Source organism: Trifolium pratense, linkage group LG7, assembly GCF_020283565.1.
Source record: "Trifolium pratense cultivar HEN17-A07 linkage group LG7, ARS_RC_1.1, whole genome shotgun sequence".
Lineage (NCBI taxonomy): Eukaryota > Viridiplantae > Streptophyta > Magnoliopsida > Fabales > Fabaceae > Trifolium > Trifolium pratense.
The window spans coordinates 24551703-24558660 of record NC_060065.1 but is presented as its reverse complement, the minus strand read 5'-3'; the positions used below and the strand labels follow the sequence as shown (position 1 = coordinate 24558660).

The 6958-nt window shown below is 34.3% G+C and overlaps 1 pseudogene; it reads left to right on the top strand.

The window, feature by feature from the left end:
- The first annotated feature begins 1181 nt into the window (after window positions 1-1181).
- Window positions 1182-4403, top strand: LOC123896105 (annotated as a pseudogene).
- The last annotated feature ends 2555 nt before the right edge of the window (window positions 4404-6958 follow it).

The window sequence follows — 6958 nt, the reverse complement described above, 5'->3', positions numbered from 1 at the left end:
TAAACATATCTTTAATATCTATCTTATATTTACATCACTTTTTTTTTTTATTATTATTATTATTTTGTTGTTGTTGATGTTATTATTATAATTTTCATAATACATATTGTTTCAATTTATACGAATGATTTTTCAACATTATAATATAAAATACCGCATAACACCCGTGCATCGCACGGGTGTGGGACTAGTTTTATTATTAAGCTAGCATCTCAAGTTGATTCCCGATATGATAATGATAAATGTATATAAATTTTCAAAATTTTGGTCTTTATTATAGCTATGAAAAGAGATAAAATATTTCACTTTTTATTTTTTTGGAAATTATTTCGCTTCTCTTATAAAGTAAGAATCTCTGAGCTTTAAAGAGATGATGAGAGATTCAATTTATGATTTCTACATAAGGAAAAAATTCAATTGATCGAAAGGGAGTTGGGATCCTCTCCATTTTCTATTGTTTTCATTTCTTCCATTACCAAAGTTTTTAAATGTTTTTGGGTGTATAAATGATATTTGGACCCACTTAATGTCACACTTTTACATTTATATTCCCAAAACTATATAATAATGGAGGAAATGGAAATAATTAGAAATGGAGAGGATCCTAACTCATCGAAAGGAGAGAAGCCACCACTTCAATAGAGATTAGTCTTTGTTAATAAACACTAATATAATGACTAATGAGTGTAGAGATTAGTCATGGTCAAATGAAATTTTCTAGTATGTATATATGCATTCTCCTCAGCCAACTTTTCCTCTACTTTTCTTTGTACAACGTTAGAGGTGAGTCAAAGACTATTCCATATTCAAAAAATAAGTAAACATTTGTTGCAGAACTGAACATGTTAAATTTTCTAATATTTCGTCACCTGACATCAATTAATCAATGGTTAGACTCCACTTACTATAAACTTGATGCTAACCTTTCCATTCTAACAAACATAATTAGCAGCACTTTGTCACATGGGAAATTAGCAGCACTTCAAATATGACACGTACCTACCTTAATTATAAGTTATAATCTTCCATTTCTTGTTTCCTTTGTCAACATAATCAACCTAACAAAAGAAAAAGAAAAGTGTTTTGTTGACTATTGGCATTAACATAAACCGAAAAAGAAAAGTATTTTTTATTGCATATGTTGCCATCTCATTGCTTTGATTATATTATATAGTTTCATAATGTTACATATATTTGGTTCTTATTATTCTTCCACATCATTAGTTTCATCTGATGGAACATTTGAGCTTGGTTTCTTCAGTCCAAGAAATTCAACAGATCGTTATTTGGGTCTATGGTTCAGAAACTTGTCACCTCAAACACTTATTTGGGTGGCAAACAGAAAATCACCACTTCAGAACAATTCAAAAGGATTCTTAATAATCAATTCAAAAGGGTATATATTCTTATGTTTCTTAATGGAACAAACACCACTTTTTGGTCCTCTAATGTTACAAAGAAAGAAGTGAACAACCCAATTGCACGTGTGTTGGAAGTGGTACAAAATCGAAATGATCCTAAAGAGGAACATTTTTGTGGCAGAGTTTTGATTACTTGTGTGACACGTTATTGTTAAATGGGATGAAACTTGGATGGGATTTAGTAACTGGTCATGAAATATATTTATCATCTTGGAAAAAAAAACTGATGATCCATCAAAAGGTGAGTATTCTCTAAGAATTTACCGTAAAGGATATCCACAACTTTTCAAATTCAAAGGGTTTGAGAGAAAATTTAGAATAGGGTCATGGAATGGTGTTGGTTTTAGTGTATATCCAACTCATTTACTCAAACAACTACATAGATTTAGGTTTCTTTTCGATGAAAAACAAGTTTATATCGAGAGTGAAATCCTCGATCGATCGATAATGGTGATTTACTGACTTACCCCTCTAGGCCGTGGACAACTTTCAGTTTGGAGAAGTAAGACAAGGAACTGGAAAGTGATTTCAACTGGTGAGGAAGATGAGTGTGAAAACTATGCATTATGTGGTACTTATTCTATATATGCATTATGGATGGAAATGTTCCGACTTGTGAATGCATGAAAGGGTATGCTCCTAAGTTTCCCAAACAATGGAACATATCATATTGGTCTAATGGTTGTGTTCCGAAGAATAAGTCTAATTGCGAAAATAGTTACAAAGATGGGTTCTTGAGATATAGTAAAATGAAATTTCCAGACACGTCTTCTTCATGGTTTAGTAAGATCATGGATCTTGATGAATGTAGGAATTCGTGTTTGGAAAATTGTTCATGTTCGGCGTATGCAAATTTGGATATCCGTAATGGAGGAAGCGGTTGTCTACTCTGGTTCGATACTTTTAGGTCAACTTATGTGCCCTCACGATATTTTTTTTATTGAGCTTTTCTTTCTCGGTTGTTTCATTTTTTTTCTCACATAGTATAGACTAATTTAAATCATCAATTTCTAAAACTACATGCATATGCTCTCTCAGTTATGTGATGTTCAATTGAACCGTTCTTTGAAGTAATAATTGGTGATTCATCATGTTTTCTATTTTGCAGATCATGTGCTGATTAATGACAGTAGTAGTAGCAAACAAAAGCTGGTAGGAATCACGGTTGGCGCGATTAGTTTTGGATTAATGGCTACATGTATATGCATAATGATATATAAAAAGAGAGGTAAGTTTTTTCTATGAAATATTACTTAACATCTTATATACAATGGCGCATGACATCAAGAAAGGGGGAAAATTTTAAAAGTATTTATATGATATTGTTGATCTTTTCTTTTATTTTCAACTAATCTATATGGCAGGAAGAATATTTTTCAAGAAGCAACAAATTGGGTGAAGGTGGCTTTGGACCAGTATATAAGGTATTGCATTATCTTGTTGAAGAAATGTTACTTTTCTTCAACATAATTCTCACTCTATTCCACATCACATGAGTTCCCACCAGTTCTGAAACCGATGTGAAATGTCATTTTACCCGATGTGGTATCAATTTCCTGCACTAGTGGTGACATTTGCAAAAAACATTATCCCACATTCGCATTGGTTAATGAAAATACATCAATGGTTAATAATGATAATGTAGTAAGATCACATTTCTCTTACTTTTATGTACCAATATTTTCTAAATATATGTAAATTTGTCAAATTCAAAAGTTATTGTGAGACAGAGAAAGTACTAACTATTGCGATGATAAATTTCAGGGTACACTAAGATGTGGACAAGTATTAGCAGTAAAAAGACTTTCAAATGATTCTGGACAAGGTTTAGAGGAGTTCAAAAATAAAATGACAGTGATTGCCAAGTCTTTTTACTGCTAATACTTGTCCACATCTTAGTGTACCCTGTCAAGCTTCTTGGTTGAAGCTTCTTGGTTACTGCATTCAAGGGGAAGACATAATGTTAATCTATGAATACATGGCAAACAAAAGCTCAGACAATTTTATTTTTGGTTTGATCCCTTATCAATTGAGATTTTCTTTCTTTCGTATGTAATTTTGTCAAATTATGGTAGCGCATCTCTTATATTCTTCTTTCATCAGCTAGATGAAAATAAACGGAAAATGCTAGACTGGTCGAAGAGGTTCAACATTATTTGTGGCATTGCACGAGGACTACTTTATCTTCATCAAGACTCTAGATTAAGAATTATTCATAGAGATCTAAAACCTAGCAATATTTTACTAGATGCAAATTTTGAACCAAAAATTTCAGACTTTGGTCTAGCATGTACGTTGTTGGGAGATCAACTTGAAGAAAATACAAAAAAAGTTGCCGGAACCTAGTAAGTCATTTTCTTATAATATAGTTTATCAAGAAACTTTATAGGCTTAGAAGATTATTAATTCGTCAACAATTTTAATTTGAACACTATTTTTTAGTGGGTAGTGGGTACATGCCTCCAGAGTATGCTGTGCGTCGACGTTTCTCGATGAAATCAGATTTCTTTAGTTATGGAGTGATAGTTCTTGAAATAGTAATCGGAAAGAAGAATAGAGAATTTTCACACCCAAAACACTCCCACAATCTTCTTGGACATGTAAATAATTTGAAACCTAAAGAATTAGTCAATTTTGAACAGCTTGAAAAATTCTTATATGATTTCTAAATTTTAGGCATGGAGACTTTGGACAGAAGGGAGACAACTAGAACTAGTAGATGAAATGTTATAGGAAAAATGCACAACTTCTCAAGTCATGCGATGTATACAAGTTGGTTTATTATGTGTGCAACAAAGACCAGAAGATAGGCCAGACATGTCATCAGTACTTTTAATGTTGAATGGTGGGAAAATATTGGCTAAGCCAAAGATTCCTGGATTTTACATTGAAAGAGATCTTACTCCTGAAGATGCTTTGTTGAAAAATTGTGCAATGTTCTTGCCCAATGAAATGACTATTACAACATTAGAAGCAAGATAGAGTAGTATTAATTAAGAAGATTAAAGACAATGGTTCTCCTTCTAATGTGATACGTGAGTAGTTCAGTCAATGGTTATCCCTTACCTTTCTAATTAAAGGAGCAGTTCAGTCATTCAATTACTATTATTTTATTTTTTTACTAAAAATAACAATATCAATTCATTCCAATAATTGATAGAGTACATCAAATGCAAATATAAATGCAACATTGCTAAAAACTAAAAGAATGAATTGCGAACAAACTAACAATTACAACATACAAGTTAGTAGCATACAACGACAAAATACTTACAAATAATAAAATTAAAGTTAGCGGAATGTCCATGCTTATGGATTTGCAACGTTGATGCTGAAATTCCTGGCACACAGTGGACAGGTGTTGATCAAGGTGTATCAACACTTGTCTGTTGTAGACAGATGTTGTTACCGGTGCGCCAACACTTGTCTATAAACAGAGCAAATAACATAAAACAATACAAACAGTAAAGTAAATAACACACAAGAGTTGTTAACCCAGTTCAGCCTAAAGCCTACTTTGGGGGATACCAATCCAGGAATGAAGTCCACTATCAGCAGTATTACTTCGAAGTTAAACTCACCCGTTTACAACTTCTCACTTAATCACTACCCAATGACACTTCTACCTAGGAACTCCTAGATATGAGACTCCGTCCCAATTCCCACCTTAACAACACAGACAGCGTTGTTATTCAATTCAACGATCACAACAGGTGGAGACACACTCCTATGAAAATAGGATTCACTCTTGCTTAAAAGCTTGCGAGCAAACCACACACCACACTAGAACAATCTCCGTACTTCAAAGCTTAGGAGAAGTTTACACTTACAACTCAATAACACTCAGGTCCTAAGCTTGCATCAATGAGACACAAGAAAAGCTCACAATTAACACTCTAAAATCCCTAAAACACACGCTTTGTAAGACTCGATTTTAGATGCTTGAAACCATATGCTTGCCTTCGTATTTATAGTAGTAGAATGACTTGGGATTCAAGACAAAATTAGGGCTTCTAGAATTCCGGCAGCAGTGATATATTTTTGAAAACAATAGTTATATTTTTGAAACGCAAAAATATATTTTCCAAAAATATAATTCCTTTGGAAAATAAAACTAGGGTTTGGCTGCCTCATGAAACACATTAAACACGTGCGCCTTCCTCTGTAAGAAACCTTGAAACAATTCTTCAAACAGATCTTCAAAAGATTGAGTAGAAAATAATAACACCTAGCTGGCGCGCGCAGATACAGAGTCAGATGTTGTTCCAAAGTGTACCAACATTTGTCACAACACTTGGGGTCAGCACATTTGTCTCAACACTTGGCTAAAATATGTTTTTGCAAAATGTAGCCAATATACAAAAACCCAACAATCTCCCCCTTTGGCAAATTTTGGCTAAAACAATATTAGCTCAGTATATAGAGAGATACAGTATTACCTTTCCTTCGAGACAACATGATCACACAACTAGGAAAGAAAGTAACACATAATAAACCTACTTCCAAAAGAATTAAGTAGCATCAGAGGCAATGCAACAACGGAATAAAACAACTAGCCTCATGGAACAACACAAGGGAGAAATAAACTCCCATAGTAGATGCTAAGAAGTAGGAGAAATAAACTCCTAATAGTTTAAGGCGCATTCCTTCAATATAAGAACATTAGGGAAAAATAAATTCCCATAAACATCTGAGAAAAATAAATTCTCAGTCATAGTGGATAGTGGACTCAATAGTCAGGTGTCATAACACTTGGCACAACATTTGTCATCAAATACATTCAGGCGATCAAGAGATAATATCACTCACACTCCCCCTGAATTCATGCATACAATCATCAGATAGAGAAAGAATATTCACTACTCCCCCTCAGCACATGCATATTTCTCACACTCCCCCTCAATACACGCATACGAACATTAGCATAGAAACAGTCGCCAGATGTGAGAGCATCTGTCCACACACTTGTCACACACACACACACACTACTCCCCCTTTTTAGCCACAATTTAGACAAACATCATGCATAGGAAATAGAAGTGTCAGGGTGCAATTATTACAGACCAAAATGCACACACAGGTGCTAGAAATCCAGGGCCTTGCCAATACAATCAACAAAGAAAACACCAAAAGTACATCAGCGACAAATAAGAGAATATCAGAGATCATATAGAAGAACTTTCATCAGAGTCCTCCTCCAAATCCTCAGTGTCATCATCAGAGCCACGAGTTTCTTCACCTTCTTGTCCATCAGGCTCACCCTCAGCATTCTCAGCAGCTTCCTCAACCTTGAGGGCCTCTATCACACGATCAATTTTCAATTTTCTTGCCTCAAGGGCTCTGCTAGCCTCAGTCAGATCAGCAATCATCTGCTTCCTAGAGAGTACACCAGCTTGGACAGATGTGCCAACACTTGTTGCAGCATTTGTCCCATCCAGCAGCCTCTGCTCAATAACCAACACCCCTTTCCTTTTACAAGGAACATCAGTACTTCTCAGAATATTTGGGTGTTGTTCAAGGATGATGTTGCATAGCAG